General features: G+C 33.6%; 1 protein-coding gene across 11 annotated transcripts in view; it reads right to left on the bottom strand.

Moving 5' to 3' along the window:
* Nucleotides 1–17842, bottom strand: part of LOC129240712 (galactosylgalactosylxylosylprotein 3-beta-glucuronosyltransferase P) — a 113776-nt gene that overhangs the window by 93788 nt on the left and 2146 nt on the right. The window lies entirely within an intron of this gene.

Below are 17842 nucleotides of genomic sequence, written 5' to 3'. Positions count from 1 at the left end.
AATGATTAGCTAATTTCTGAGTGGTCGCTCACGCAACATCAAACCTCATGAAAAATATAAGTAAGCGAATAAGCTCGACATCTTATTGCCAATATAAATTAAAGGTAATGGCTGACGGAAGGCAAGAATTTTTCAAAATTAGTATGTCAGTTTTTAAAAAAAGAGAAGCACACACTTGGAAGAAGGCAGTTTTTTTCAAAAAAATTTAGATGTTTTGAGTTCAGATGCGTGTAGATTTTCAAACCAAACAGATTTCACATATATGAGTAGCCAGTAACAAATCCCCGTTGGCCATTTTGTATGTTTTGTCATTTTCATGTTCAAGCACACCGTGACTTATTCGTTGAACTTTTCAATTTTCGAGTTACGCAGCACTTTCAGCAAACGAACGATATGTAAGTAAAGAAAATTAAAAAAAAAAACAACAAATGCACATGAAATATCATACAAAGATTGCCTCTCAAAAGCCGCTTTATACGTATATGTACATGTATATATGTATGTATATGTATATGTATATGAGTATATGCACACATACGAATAGGCTCTTCACGTCCAACCATTCATTTAAATATGCCAGGCGGCGCATAAAAAATTTAAAAAGGAAAACCTTGTAAGTGCCAAAGAATAGCACTTTCACTTTCATCCAAAGCATAAGCATCACTGCTGGCTGCAGCTATAAAAAGAGTAGGAGAAAGAATATGGACAGAAGTGTAGTTGAAGGCAGCCAGTGTAAAACTCGCATCCACTGAATTCACCTCCACGTATGTACAGGGTCTGACACTCGAAGTGTAACCAACTTCAGACCGCTTTCAGGCTGTCTATTAGTTAGCTAAATGACAGTCCAGAGTATTGTTTAGAAGCGCGCGGAAGCATTTCGTCGAGAGTAAACACGAAAAAAGAAAATCAGTAATGGATTTCAAACGTGATAGTGTGATTGCATTATATTTGGCTAGAAAATCACAACCAGCAGATGTTCGTGAACTCGAACACCTTGAAGTATGTAAATAAAGTTTTTGTTTATCGCACCATTACTCATTACAATGATACTGGTAGGTCACAAAACGTCATGTAGGTGGTCATCAAAAGACTGCGACGTCACGTAAAATGGTTCAAAAAGTGAAGAAGCGACTTAGGGAAATCCTCGATGAAGTGCCAATCAAATGGCGAAAGAACTGAAAATATCTGACCGTAGCATCCGCCGCACACCGAAAAAAGGATCTCAAAGTCAAGCCTTACAAGATCCAAAAGGCGATTGATCTCACACCAAAATAGCAAAAAGTCAGACTTGAGAGAGCGAAGGAGTTGCTTCGCTTGGCCAAAGGCGGTCAATTTCCGAACATTGTGTTTTCTGACGAGAAAATTTTTCACACTGAACAATTCGTAAACTCCCAAAGCGATAAGGTTTATTTGACCGACCGTTCATACGAGAATTTGAATCATCGATTGTCCACCAGGAGGAAGCACTCGCCACAGATAGTGGTTTGGGCCGCTTCAACCGCAAATGAGCGCTCCCCAAGCCTGACGTCAAGGTAAATGCGAAATATTACCGGGAAAGTATTCTGGAGGTTGCTTTGAAGCCGTGGGCGGACAAACATTTCGGTGGCAGGCCAAGGACGTTTCAACAGGACTCGCACCGTCTCCCAAAGCTCGAGTGAACAAAGAATGGCTAAAAAACAACGTTCCGAACTTCATAACGTCCACATAATGGCTCTCAAATTCACCAGACGTGAACACTATAGATTAGTCACTTTGGGCTATTTTGGAGAGCAAAGTCCGCACTAAAAGATTCACGAGTATCGAGGTGCTGAAAAGAGCCATTGTCCGCGAATGGGCCAATGCAAGTCACATTCGGGCAGTTTGCGATTCGTTTCTTAACCGTCTCAAGACCATAGTCAGGCAAAAGGTGGTCATATCGAGCAAAAGTAAGTTTATTCTTAGTTTTGTATTATTTTCGCACATTTTTTACTTTGATTTAAATAAAAGTAATTAACCAAACTAAATTTATGGCCTTTTCAATTGGTTACACTTCGAGTGCCGGACCCTGTATGTGGTAGCATAAAAGGAATTATGGTGGTTCCACTTCAAAGCGGAGCAGCTTACGGTTGGAGATTCGCCATATTACTCTACCAAAAATTTAGAAAAAATAAAAAATAATAAAACATGAAACGTAAACCAAAAAAAAGGTGAAGTCAAACAGTGAGAGTAACCACTCTGTGAGCAAAATCAGAAAGTGAGACGCCAGTGTGGTGCTCAGCAAGCAAGTAGAAAAACAAAACACGCACTCAATCAAAGTTGTTTGTTTTACGGATCGGAGAAGGAGTTGTGCGAAACACTAAAAATAGCACAAGTACGGCGCATTCAATCGAGCAAGCAAAGCGGTGCAGCTCATGGAGGGGTTTACTTCGTGCGCACCAAACATGTGCGCGTACTTTGATTGCGTCAAATATACACACAAACACACATATCTGCATGCATACGCACACTCATAAATATGGCACATATCTACATAGTGGAGTCACGCTGGCAACGTTGAGTGGGTAATGCGACAATTAGGTAGCACAACAGTATTCCCATTTTTTTTTTTAATTTTCGTGTGATACAAAAAGATACAAAAGCAGAATTGTAATGTTTTGGAGTAATTTGGTCGAAAAATTGAGGTGAATTTCGTAGCAGCACACATTAACTGCCAGGCGGATTTGACGAAAACATTCACTGGAGGCTGAGTAAGTTTTTTGCTTCGAAACTGGAATCATAAAAATAATCATATGTTTGTCATCAATTTTCGCACAGATCAAATTTTCTAAAGGCATAAAAATGTCATGCGATGTTACATGAACGCGCAGAATAAGGCCTAATGAGAAGCAATGCCTCTCGTAGGCTTTCGAGGAATTATTAGGTTTCTCTTAAAAAACGTGCGGCATGGCGCTTAATGTGTTAAGCGAAAGCATTTGGGTTTACGAGTATACCTATGGATTTAGTACCTTTTCCAAAAGTAAAAAATAGAAATTTCGGCCCTACTTTTATAGTGAGCGGCAGCAGGCAAGCAGAAGGTTTTCGATTCAACCAGGAAAATTAAATATCTAAATGGCACTTGAACTGCAATGTAGATTCGGGAAAAAATAATTAGGGGCAGCAAGAAATGTTCATCATATGAAGCCAGATTTAAAATTGGAACAACATTTTACAACGTGTCTTCAAAATGGAATTCTTAATTAATTCTTTAAATATATATTGTATTAATTCTTTAAAAATATTTCATTATGATTCCACACTTTACTTATTATCAACTTGCATATACGACTCTCTACACCTCTCTTCTATCACTACAAGGCTTCATACGAGGCTTCCAATGTTCGAAACAGTGCTAGAAGTATTCTTATGCCCTTGTTTCTTTTTTCTTCTTCTTCTTCTTATTTTTCATCTTTTTTAATATTATATTTTTCTTCTTCTCCTTCTTCTTCTTTATTGTTCTTACTCTTCTTTTTCTTCTTCCTTTTTCTTCTTCTTCTTTCCGGACGTATGCTGCTCTTTCATTATCTCGATGGTCTCAAATCTTGGCTTTAGAGCAGATTTTACCTTGGGAAGCAGGCAGATCCCGCAATAAGGCCGATAATCTAAAACCGGAGTACTGAACTGGGTTACAAACCTCTTAACAAGCAATGGAATGTGGCAGCGCATTGCCCTGGTGAAACCCCCATAATTTGCCTTTTCACTATTTTTACACGCAATTCAGTAAGACCGTCTACTTAGGCTTCAAACTGATTAGAGACAATTCAACAAGCATCACCATCGGTGAGAGAATCCAAGCAGCTAACAGATCCTACGCGTCACTAACGAAGCTCTTCAAATCGCAACTACTAAACATTGTGGACGCTAATTGAAGCAGATAAAGCAAAACTGCAAACCTTCGAACGAAAAAATCTTAAAAAATATTTTGGAGCAATCATTGGGACGAGTGGCGAAAATGCGAAAATGCGAAAATGCGAAAATGTTATACATTTCATCAGAGCGCACCGGTTAAGATGGCTGGGTCTTATAACAAGAACGGACGGTACAAGGACGCCGAAAAGAATTTTAGAAGCCAGAGCGTTCAACGGAAGCGAGCAATAGGAAGACCGAGAGCGAGATGGGCCGACGAACTAGGAGAAGACATCAATAAACTTGGCATAAGGAACTGGAAAAAAGTCGCAAGCGATCGAGATTTATGCGGCTCCCAAATGAAGTAGGCCAAAGCTCACTCCATAAAAAGGGTAAAAATTGTGAAGACTTCTTTGTGGAACATTACAGCTTATTTTCTCAAGAAGAAGCGGACGATGGGCGATGCTATTAACAACACTGAAAATAAACAAGAGTGAAAGGACTGTCCTTCTTTTTTCTAGAGATTCTAGATTAATTAGCTTTAGCCGAACAGGGGCCGCAAATCGTAGGGAATGTAATGCCTGCTGAAGAAATATTTTTTGAGTGCACTCAAATCTATTTATCGAAAGTTGGTCGTAAGGCCTCCAAATGATACCTATGTAAATGAGAAGGAACAAGAGCCGTAAGACTGCTGCACGACAGTGGGTTCTACGTAACCAGAACGACCCGGATTTATATCCGGTCAAGGACTGTCACTTCAGCAGCACTCCCCGTAAATGTATGGAGGATGTTTATGCTGCTACAACAACAACAACAAGAGTTTGTACATAGGTATATGTACGGATCAGAAAATTTAAATGCATTGTGACGAATGAAGCCGAGAAGAGAGTACAACTTTGAAAGAATAAAATTAATGAGCGAAATTTCGTATCGAGTAAAACTCCAAGGTCCTCAAACTCGGTTGACTTTGTAGTGCATTGCTAAAAATGGTGCAAGATGTGTTAAAAATTTATTGACGCCTCGGAAATGACGCGACTTCATGCACCTCAGAGGGATTGCCAATGCTGAACAATTCTTGAGCGAAATAGCTGAGAGACCGTCAGCAGTTGCATGTGACGAAGGCTTGAGAGAAAGCATCCCTTTAAAAATGGCCTCCGAAGAGATGTGCAAATTGGCAAAATTTATAAATGAAGATTATAAGATAAGATTTATAGCAGATGTTTTTAGATAGTGGTGTTTTCCTTGAAATACCTTTTAAAAAACAAACGTAAATCTGTGATAATAAAAATAAATATAAAATGTTGCAAAATTAAGGTTATTGCACGACTTTAAAATATTCAATTTTAATGTCATGTTTTTCTGCTTAAAAAACTAAACTAAACTAATTACAAATGGCAGTTCTGCGACGTAGAGGCGACAACTAAAGTAAAAAACGGAAAAATTAAAAATCACGACAAATGTGATAAAAGCGAGTAATTAATGGTGCACATACATACGTACATCTATACAAGCATACAAGCACACAGGCATAGCACTTCCAGCATGAGTTCGAGTGCAATGACACAATTACATACATTCGTACATGCACGAAATGCAGAATAATTCAAAAGTAGAGTAAGCGCCGTCAAATCGCCAATATGACTGTAGTAAACGTCAAAAGTGGAGTTTAGTTTTTTTATATATATATTTTTTTTTAATTTGCACGTTTCGGTTATGCATTTCAATTTGGTATGGCGTGCACGCCCGACTACTTTACATATGCATACATAAGTACATACATATTTAAAAATATATTTTTTCTCTCCACGTTTTTACTCAATTTTAAGATATTGTTTTGTGTTTGTTGCCTCTTTTGCTGATAAAGTAAAACCAAAGCCGCAAAACGCTATGAAATCTTGAACTTATAAAGCAAAGCAGACTTATACTTAGTAGGCACTTTGAGTAGACGTTAACAAGCGTAATGCGTGCAAAGTCATTATTAAGGGACTGCTAAAACAGAAAACACAAACGTCAGAATGTCCGACATATGGACATTTTTTTGTATAGTATAGTGTATACCCGTGGGGCTCCTACTCGCTTCCCTTATCTTAATTCACAGCTGAAGGGCTGTTAATATGCATGTATGTACACGGGCATACATATAAACATATGCGTTTACATGCTATGCGGCCAGCTGCCCTACAGTAAAACAATGCTGACACTCTCCTAAAAACTACCACAACGCATGTATTTCGTGACTGGTTCCGAACTGGTGAAAAACGAATGTTGAGTGGGGCAGTTGATGATCGACGAAGATAGTATGAAGATTGGCAGACTGCAGCCATTGCTTACTTCCATTTGTTTTGTACACTTTTACATTAAATATATTTTTATAATGATATGCTGATTGGCACAAAAGTGTTTTTTTTTTGTTTTTTGCTCCCAACTCATATTCGCATAGATTGAATATAAAACATAAGAATTGCAAAAAAAACAGAAATACTGGGGATCTGCAATAGCAGAACCGGAGAGGATTTGTATTAGACATTGGACTTTAATAATTTTGTACCTGTACCCAATAGCCGAAGCTTTGACCTAAAAGATCTTTTGTGACTTACTAAAATAGTAATTTGAGTTGCGATAGCATTGAAACAATTTTTTGTTTTTTGTAAAACAAACTCTGGAATATTATTGATATGCAAACAAACTTTTGACCAGTAAGATCTTTTGTGACTTACTAAAATAGTAATTTGAGTTGCGATAGCATTGAAACAATTTTTTGTTTTTTGTAAAACAAACTCTGGAATATTATTGATATGCAAACAAACTTTTGACCAGTAAGTGGGTTTTAAGTAGTAAAATCATAATTTTTCGAAACTGAATTTTTTGACAAAAAAAGGTCCAGGCAACATGCTGTTCAGACGGGTTGGGTCCAAATGAGAGGTGTTAGGAGAGTGGGTGTAAGAGGATTTGTGGAAATGTATGCAATTAGTATTGTACGGGGTACCTTCATCAGGAAGCGGTATTTTATAACAGCTTTGTTATATGAAAAATTTCGAAAATCACGACCTGGTGGAAAGATTCAAGTTAAATTAAAAGCGAAAATATTTCGTTACAAAAACACCTAAAGATGCCATCAAAGAAAAACAATGGAGAAGTGGATGCCATTTGTGTCATGTTTCGGTGGCTGCAAATGCTTATAGTCAAACAATTTTTTTTTTATTTCCTTGACAATAAATTGAATGCAAAGAAATGTTTGTAACGTTACAATTTAGCGTCCTAGTTGGAACATATTTTAGTTATATCCAATGATTTTTTATTTGTACACATGAAAAAATGTGTCTCGAGAAAACATTTCTGCCAATCTTGAAGATCTCAATGGCACAAATAATCTTTCTGAAATATCTGAGAAATGTTTTAGCTTTACAGAAGAACTTATTGAGAAAGAGAAAACGAAAATGGTCTTCCCTTATAGCATAAAGCATTCTGGGAAATACGAGTTAGGTACCGCGCCTAATGGGCTAGTCATACTTTAGTTCTTAATGCTTTGCATTTACCACTGGGTAAAAATAGTCCAGATATGCGATATGTACATACATACATAGCGAAAGGCATAAATCCATATAATAAGCGTATAATTTTTATGTCCATATGTAAATGTGCTTAGATGTACCATACATACATTTAGTGTGGCGCAATCAAAGGCGCGAATCACTGAAATGTCTAAATTAGCATAAAATAATTACTTTAAAGAACGTCCTGCACAATAATAAGTACTAAGTAATATTGACATATAAAAAAGGAATAGAGCCATGGACTCAAAAGCAAAAGTACTTATTTCAGTATACTCGTATATCTACACAGGCATACATAGGTATAATTATTATTACTTATTTATACATATATGCCGCCCAGCACGAATAGAGCCAACTGGCACAACTACTTAAAATAGGTATAAAGGATACTTCCAAAGTGACGCCTAGATATCAGTAGTGAATAATTCCTAGACAGTACTATTCAATTCGTTGAATTTCACTTCATTTCATTTCTTTTTGTTCCAGTTGAACTAACCTCCTTTCAATTAATATAATTTCATATAAAATTTTTTCACTTCTTTAGTTTAAGGGGTTACGGGTAGAGAATTTTCAAAAAATTGTATTTTTTTCATTTTCTTAAAGTATAATATTTTAAAAATATTGTGTGAAAATTTGAAATGAGTCCGACCAATACTTTTCGAGTTATTCAACAATTAACAAAGGGTCGATAGCAAACTTTTAAATGCGTCTTTCTCAAAACTAAATGGTGATCACTGTAACTTAAAAAGCGCTTGGTAGATTTCAATAAAATTTATACTGCTTTTGGAAAACATAAAAAACTCGTGCCTGATCGAAGGATTTTTTTTTTCAAAAATTTCGATTCTTTTGTCGTTTTTTTCTTGAAAATCTGAAAAACATTTCCAGAGTCCGCCATATTTTTAATTTTGGAAAAAAAACTTCATCAGGCACAAGATTATCTCTTAATAAAATTAATTTCTCTTGTCCGATTGATTTTAGATGAATCTCCAAGGACTTGTGATGATCACCGCAAGGGACTTCTGGAGAAACAGGCTCCAAACAAACAGCGATAACTTCTACAATTATTAATTTTTTTTTTTAATTTTTCCAAAGTCAAGTCGAAATATGATGTATTAACGCTATGTTTTCATTTTTGCAAAATAAAGCAATTGACTAGCAAAAAAAATTATTGAATTTTTTGGGGCCTCTGATTACCCCTAACCCCTTAATTACATCTTATTTAATTTTTTCCATTTGGGTTAATTTACTTCCATTTTATATCATTTCTGTCCACTACATTTCATTTGATTCTTTTCAATTTTATTGCATTAGTTTTTTAACTGCATTTGATTTCATTTTATTTCATTATTTTGGTTTCATTTCATTTATTTTCTTTTCAATTCGTTAAACTTCACTTCATTTCCTTGCTTTTTGTTCCAATTGAAAGGAGATTAGTTGAGATTCATTTCATTTCATATAATTATTTCATTTCATATTTATATTTAATTATTCCATTTAATCTATTTAATTCAATTTTATATAATTTCTATCCATTTCATTTAATTTGAATTTATTTCAATTTTATTTTATAATTTTTTAAATTTTAATTTAATTAATTTAATTTTTTTAATAGGGTTTTATTTTATTTATTTTTATAAAAGCGGCATCGCTTTCTAAACTTTTACTTCTTTGAATGTCTGGCAGACTTGAAATCTTCTATCGTCCACAATATTTTATCTTTATCAGAGTTACAAAAGGGTTTTACCACATCGGGAATTAGTGGCATCACAATGTAACTCCAGGCCTAAGTAAGCCTCTGCCTCTCCACTATTTCATGGAAAGTGGCAACCACCATAACATAACCTAATTTGTATGCTCTAAAAAGAACCCATATTGCTCTGATTTTCAAGCTCAAATGAATAAAATACGGCAAGTATCATAAAATATTTTACTAGCTCAAGCTTCTATCAAAAAGGATGAATGGAAAACACAACTCGAAAGTGTCTTAGGGAGCGAACTTACATACAGTAACTCGTTGAGCTAAACCTATGATTTTTGGTTACTTTCAATTCAAAGGAGCGAAACTGAAAATAGAAGTGAGTGTGGAAAGGTAAGGATAACCAGGCGACCAATCATTCCAAATCCCGTAAGGATTTACAAAATCGAAACAGCGTTCTATTATTTACGAAAAATACTTCTCCTGAACCAGTATCAGTTATCCGTTTGAAGTACCAAAAATATTCCTAAATTTTATACAAATCGGTAGTTCATCATACTTTCTTCTAAAATAATTGCACTACAACTCGTTTGGAATAGAATAAACATCTGCAGAACACAGGTTGCATAAATAATTTAAAATTCTTCACTTTCTTACAGGGGGTCGTAATATCAGACTCACACGTTTTCGCCTAGTCTACGCATAGCCTTTCAGTTTGGCTACCTCCTGCGCAGCCATTGCTTGCCGACTTTGGTTATACTCCTATGTATTTTATATACTTTTACATAAAACACATTTTTATATACATCATAATAAGTATGTACGTATATGTGAATGCTTGCGTAAACAACAAACAATTAAGTAGCCCACAACAAAAGAAAACATATGCACACTCACACACGCATATGTGTGTATGTATGGTAGAAAAGCATGAAAACATTTATCTGGATTTAGTTTCCGTCCTCATAATTTCTTTGTGAATGGGCAAATGACTTTTTTGTAAGTAAAGTAAAAGGAAAAAAAACTAAGTACGAAATAAAGTATGAATGTGTGATTACTTAATAATTTATGCTTATCAATTTGGGTGTAGCGCAACAGTTTATCGTGCGGTAATAACGACGGGTATTAATAGAGAGGCAAACAAATCCAAGTTCAATGAATGTTGAGCACAACTTTTGAATTAGTATTATATTTTCAATTAAAAAAATTTATATACGAGCATGCACTTTTAATGGAAGAAAATGCGTGACACGCGAAAAAAAATTTTTTCAAAAATCTACGGTCATTTGCATATTCAGAAAAGTTCTACAAATTCTGTTCAAGAAGTTGAAAGTTTGTAAATTTTTTAACAATTTTTTTTTTTAATTTTGTGCAAAATTGCAACTTTGCGATTTATGCGTTTGTGTTAGTAAGAAGTATATTTTTTATAAAAAAAAATAGTAGCGTGCTTATAATTTTGCAATAGGGTGTAAATTAGTAGCAAAGGTATGTTTATAAAATACTTTTAATTTCTTCTTACCCTACAAAAATCACTTCTACCAATACGAGCCCTATAATATTGCATATTTGCAAACCGAATCATTCGATATCAGCTTTGGCGTCACCACCGAGCCTTCGCACGTACAAGTAATTATTCAAGAATTGCCTTTCTCCTTGCATTTTACTATTTCTTTTTTTCTTTCATTGGCTTGTTTTCATTTTTGTTCTACTTTAGTCTTTTTATAGCCGTAATTATTTCTAATTTTTATAGTAAGCTTTTTCATTCATTGACTTATTTATTCAAATCCGTTAGCTCACGCATAAAATCCCCATGAAGCCTTGTAATGAAATTGAATGGAAAGCGTGTGCCAAGTCAAGGGAAAAGTTTCGTTGTAAATACTAAATTGTTGTGGTTGATGTTTTTAAGCGAAATATCTCTCTGTAGACTGACTGCTTGCTAATCTGTGATGCAATAGCTTACAATATCTAATGCATACAAATAAAAAAATAACATCAAACCTTTTTTTTGCTTTTTTTGTGACTGAGTAAAAATTTAGTACAGTGCGCGTTAAACTACCGCAAAAATATTAACTAAACAGCCATGTTGCAGAAGACAAGGCAGAAAATAAACAATTTTATTGTAGTACCAGTTTGTAGGCCCAAAGGTCTCGTGATCTCCGAAATAGGGGCTATAACTTATGGTATACCATGGTACAAAAGATGTAGTTCCATTGTCAATTTTCGGTCGGCATATTAATCACAAGGCTATGACGTGCTACCGTACCGCATTCCAAAATTCATTTCATTCGAAATACATACAAGGTGGGTAAGTAGGTAGTGGTGGCAGTCGGTCTTTAAACCAACTCACTTAGACTGTTGCCGATCCATTGTGATACCATAGCAGCAGTTCACCTACTACTCCTCTTTAAACTATTCTGTTTAAGTGCAAACCCTTTGATCTGGCTGACGCTTACAAGAATATCAGAATTATTCAAAAACGATGAGCGAAAGTATATAAGCCTTCTGGCATGCCATGCAGGACAGTGACAGAGAAGACTGCTGATAAACTTTTCCTCATCCTAGTTCTTACAGCTTCTGCAATTGTTCGAAATACAAAGTGGCGCAAAATTAATCATCCAATTGTTTCTTAATAACTTTTTTACTAAATAAAAAAAATATTTTGTGTAATGGAAACATTTATTTTGACCTTTGCGCGCTCCTTTGTTTGTCTGTTTATAACATGCAGCTATTCACTGCAGTTCACAAGTGTCAAAAATGATTGACATATGTCCCCATTTGCACGTATTATAAATTTTTCGACAGGGTGATTAATTTTGCACCACCTTGTATATTATTTTGATAATTTTTGTTTGTTTTTGCTGCCAAAAAATGCATGATCTAATTTTTTTTATAGAGAAAATTCCCAAGAACGCCACCAAAAAAATTGTCAAAAATCAACGCGTTTTTGGAGCCACTTTAAGCTGGCACTATATTATCGCAAAATTCGATGGACTATAAAACTGCATACTCAAAATTCGCATCAAAAATTGGAAGTTTTTACACAAAGTTTGAAACCCTACTTACATAGTTTTTGTTGGGTTGCCACCTACTTAAAAATTTGATTAAATATCAATAAGATCAATAAGAAAATATCAAAGTAAATTTCAGTAAACTTTTCCCTATGAGCACCAGTTGGAGAATATTTGTGTAAACTTAAACCCAGTCATAAGCTGACCAAATATATTTAATTAATTAATCTATTTTTTTGTAATCACTCCGTATCTCTCTTAACACTACATCAAATTCAATGATTAAAGATGCTTTCCATTTAAATTCAACCGGGCTATTCGGGTCATGTTCTTCGATTTCGATGTAACTTAAATATGTTGCTCTCTGGTCAAAATAATGAGACACGTATTTTTTTGTTCGCCCGAAAAAATTTTGTTTCAAGAGTTATCGGCAATTTTGTTTTTCGCCTCAAACTCGATTTTTTTTAATTATATCAGAAAATTTTTTTTTTAAATGCCCATAACTTAATCAAAAATGAACCGATTTTAATAATTTTAGATTCAAAATGATCGTAATTACATACACAAGCGACTTCATGTAGAAACAATTGCAAAAAAGTAGTTGAAATTTTTTTATTTAGCAAAAAAGAAAAAAAATTGAAATTTTTTCGAAATTCAATATTTCAAAAAGTGTATTTTTTTTTTTTTATAACTTTTTCCAAATCTAAAGGACATCTCAAACTTTAATTGAGCTGCATGCCTAGTAGCTAAAATGCGTTGTTTTTGAGTAATGAATTTTTGAGTAAACACCCTGTTTCGCACTTTTTGTTTTTCGCAAAATAAAAAATGTTCAACTACTTTTTTGCAACTATTTCTATATGAAATCGCTCGTGTAAGTAATGACGATCATTTTGAACCCAAAATTATTAAAATCGGTTTATTTTTGACTAAGTTATGAGCATTTAAAAAAAAAAATCTTATATTATTAAAAAAAATCGATTTTGAGCCGAAAAACAAAATTGCCGATAAAGCTAGAAAAAAATTTTTTTTGGGCGAAAAAAAAAATACGTGTCTCATTATTTTGACCAGAGAGCAAAATATTTGAGTTACATCGAAATCGAAGAACATGTCCCGAAAAGCCCTTTTGAATTGAAATGGAAAGAATCTATATAAGAAATTTTTTTTTAATTGCTCATAGCTTAGTCAAAAATAAGCCGATTTGAATTATTCTGGGTTCAAAATAATCGTAATTACTTACATAAGCGATTTCATGGAGAAATAGTTGCAAAAAGTAGTTGAACATTTTTTCTTTTGCAAAAAACAAAAACTGCGAAACAGGGTGTTTACTCAAAAATTCATTACTCAAAAACAACGCATTTTAGCTACTGGGCATGCAGCTCAATTAAAGTTTGAGATGTCCTTTTGATTTGGAAAAAGTTATAAAAAAAAAAAAAATACACTTTTTGAAATATTGAATTTCGAAAAAATTTCAATTTTTTTTCTTTTTTGCTAAATAAAAAAATTTCAACTACTTTTTTGCAATTGTTTCTACATGAAGTCGCTTGTGTATGTAATTACGATCATTTTGAACCCAAAATTATTAAAATCGGTTCATTTTTGACTAAGTTATGGGCATTTAAAAAAAAAATTTTCTTATATAATTAAAAAAAATCGAGTTTGAGGCGAAAAACAAAATTGCCGATAACTCTTGAAAAAAAATTTTTTCGGGCGAACAAAAAAATACGTGTCTCATTATTTTGACCAGAGAGCAACATATTTAAGTTACATCGAAATCGAAGAACATGACCCGAATAGCCCGGTTGAATTTGAATGGAAAGCATCTAAAACAAATTTGAAGGCCAACCTCGCCGCTTTAGGCAGAAACGCAAACTTTTGAATAGGTTCGTCACCTGCCTAAAAATTTAGTGAATATAAGTAAAGCAAAATATTGCTACGCGTTTAGCGAATGAAAGGAATTTAAATACACTTTGATGCAGAAATTAAATTTTGAAGAAGCTCGCCACTTACCTAAAACTTTTAATTAAAAATATATCTAATTTAATAAAATTTTTGTTAACGAGTATCAGATTACGATTAAGATCAGATCAGTAAAATTTTTCAAGTGCACAAAAATCTCTGCAAATACGTTTCTAATGCGTCGGAGTAGTATAACTGTACGATTTGCTGCTCGTCTATTAGGCATTTTGATCAAAAAGTGCGTCTGATGCAGAGCAAAATTTTTTTTTAATAAATTGTTGATTTCTTGACTTTATTTAATTTTTTTATTATTATTTATTAACCAAATTTTTAATTGCATACATAACGTAGGCGTAAGTCATGGCATGCAAGGTTCTAACTTTTGTTGTTATAGGTTAACCTTACTTTTTATTCTCCTAACGTCAAAGTTTTCAGTGTTCCGGCTACTGCGAATAATTCGCACGGGCCAACGAGAGCATATAATGAAAATCATGATTTTTATAAAATTACACTCCGCCACATTTCATCAAAAATATACGCTGGGTAAAATAATTTGCTTCCATACCAATATTTATAAGACCTGATTAGAACGCGCAGTTGTTGAATATTTGTGATAAATTACCTTATTGTGATAAGCAATAAGACCCGATTATGTACATATGTGCGTATATATGTATGTGTGTATGATAATCATTGAATTTCTTATCATTCGCCATTCATTGAAAATTATATAAATAGAAAATAGTAAATAGTAACAATCAAATGGCTTAAAATTGAAGTAAAGCAAAAGCAAAATAAAAATAATTGCATTACAAAGTATTTGCTGTTGCTTTTTTTTTGTTTTTTTGTTTTTGAGTTGGTACTTTTCATTCAGTTTGTAAAACTTTTTGGCTTCGTTTTTTGCCTTGTTTTTAGTTTCGTCTTTAGTTTTCCTTTTTGTTTTTTTTTGTTTTTTTTTTTTGTAAATTCGCATTAATTCATAAAGTTCTTTGAATTGAATTGACGCATCTACTTATGTACATTGGTTTTACTACAGGGTGGCACAAAACTAATTACCCTATAAACTATCCGCCATTTTTTTTTTGCGGTGGTATTATGAATTTTCTACATATAAAAAATTTCGAGCATGCGTTATATAGAAGAAAACGCATAACACTGCCAACAAAAAAAAATATCAAAATAATATACAAGGTGGCGCAAAAACCCTGTCGGAAGATATATAATTTTTCCAAATGGTGTCGTACGTCCATCATATTTGACACTTGTGAACTGCAGTGAAATAAAATAAATAAATGGCACGTACACTTCCGTTACATTATTGTTGTTGTTGTAGCAACATAAACATTCGCCATACGTATACGGTTAATGCTGCTGAAGTGACAGTCCTTGGCTGGATATAAGTCTGCGTTATTCCGGTTACGTAGAACCGACTGTCGTGGGAACTTCTATTAGGTATTTGGCCGAGCTTCTCCTCCTATTCTTAGCGTGCGCCTTGATGTTATTCCACAAATGGAAAGTGCCTACAATTTTAGGTGGACTCCGAATGGCAAATGGTTTTTATGAGGCGCATTTTCATGGCAATAATACACTCGGTGGTTTGGCATTGCCTGCGGAGCGGTTACAGGAGCAGGTTACAAACAGATAAATGGTCAAAATAAAGGTTTCCGTCATTCCAAATCATTTTTTTTTATTTAATAAAAAAGTTATTCAAAAACAAAATTGCATGTTTGATTTTGCGCCACCTTGTATAAAGAAAAAAAATTTATAAAAAACATTCGCTGGTTGTGATAAGAATTTCTTAGAAAAATCTAGCGCATGCTGTTATTTCTTATTTCGTTATTTTGTTTGTTTTTATTTGATTTATCTGTAAATGAATGCAATTGAAAATACAGCGGCTTGCGTTCGTTAAAAAAAAAAAGAAAACCAACAAAATTGCAAAAACAATCCTCTACCTATTTTGACTTGTGCGTGAGCATCGTTCTGATCTGTCGCTAATCGGATTAACTGACAACAAAAAAAGGCAATTAGTCATTAGTTTGTATTAAATAATAAGCAGCCTCCAAGATTTATTATTAAGGACTGGCAAAAGCACAGTTATTTAATCCAAGATTACCTTGGATAGACAGCATTAAGAGTAATTCTAATTAGTTTCTGTTATGCTTAAGAAAAAATATTCTCAATACTATTACCCCTTTTTTATTGTTGCATATTTCTAGCTCTACTTTTGCTTCACACAATTTATAGTTATTTTATATTCACTTAGATCTTACATTTGAGTAAGTGCTAATACTTGTATATTTAAATACGTATGTATGTATATCTATGTATCTAGATGTGTACGTAATGATTCATTTATTGAAATTTTATTATATTTGAGCGTTCAATGGATGTTCTCCCCAACTCTCAATTATACTTGTATGTAAGCAGGCAATAACATATTCGTAGTTGTGTATGTACATTTGTGGTGCCCACTTGCCGGTAAGTTCTCTTTGCACACTAAGAAGTATTTCAATAACAAAAAAGTATGTACAATAACAATTAACAAGTGCCTATGCTCTGGTTTAGTGAGTTCTCATTGGCGCGCGGTTTGATTTGCTTTTGAGCCTTGTTTTGCATTTTCTAGTTAGTTGAGTAGTTACTTTTTGTATAATTTATTTGCGTTAATAATTGAAGCTTTTCATTGAAACTAATTGCATATTTTAATAATTTCCGAATTATTTTACCTTAACTACGTTGGTCAATAGTGGAGCGCCTACAAATGTGAGAGAGTTTATTTTATTCGCTTACGCGCATTTTCGAAACTATTTGAAATGGAAAAATGAAAGCTGGGAATGGAAGCCCAAAAGTTCACCAAAAATTATGCCAATATTGCTTGAAATAATGCTTTCAATTAAATTTTACTCTCGGAATATTTGTTTATTTCTTTTTTTAAATAATAATAATCTAGAAATATTGTACAACAACTAAAAAATAATGTTTTATTTTATACATTCAATTAAGTATTTTATTAATTCAATTAAGTATTTTATTCATTCATTAAAAGCATATAATATCAAGAAATAAAAAAAATTCAATTCATTTAAAAGTAATTTAACATTATGTTTTTCATTTTCTTATAAAGAATTTAACTTTTCTTACAAATTGTAAAGAAAGAATATTAGAGATTACTTAGAAATAGAAATATATTGCCAACACCCTATAACTCACAATTAAATGTATTAAACCAAAAACAGCAAACCAATTTTTTAGTGTGAAATGTCACCTTAACAACGAGCATAACTTTAAATTGCCAGAGCCGTCTACCGAGAAAATAATTAATTTCTTTTTCGACGAGAAATTGATTCACTTAATGTGAATTCCCCCTTCTTGACCGGATGGTTTTTTATTTATTTCCCCATATCTTTTGTTGGAGAGAGTGCTGAAGGGAATTTTAAGCGCTTGCGCTGTCAGGGCCACGTTGAGCGTATGGATGCAGAAGCTCCAGCGAAGAAGGTGTTCAGATGGCCAGTTAGATAACAACGATGCCTCCGACTGAACAACGAAGTCGAGGGAACCCTGTCATCGCTTGGTCTAACAAATTGAAGAAGGCGCGAGCAAAGCAAAGACGCCTGGCGAGACTTGTTGCAGTCGGTCTTAATCGGGTAACGGGTTGTGATCCCCGATCAGCCCAAATAAGTAAGGAAGTAAGAAGTGGTATATATTGAAGTTTATAATAATTACTTATATTTCCGTAATTGTTATAAAATTTCTAAGTGTCGAAATTTGAC

This window comes from Anastrepha obliqua, chromosome 3 (assembly GCF_027943255.1).
Source record: "Anastrepha obliqua isolate idAnaObli1 chromosome 3, idAnaObli1_1.0, whole genome shotgun sequence".
In the NCBI taxonomy this organism is placed as follows: domain Eukaryota; kingdom Metazoa; phylum Arthropoda; class Insecta; order Diptera; family Tephritidae; genus Anastrepha; species Anastrepha obliqua.
This window is presented reverse-complemented; position numbering and strand designations above follow the sequence as displayed.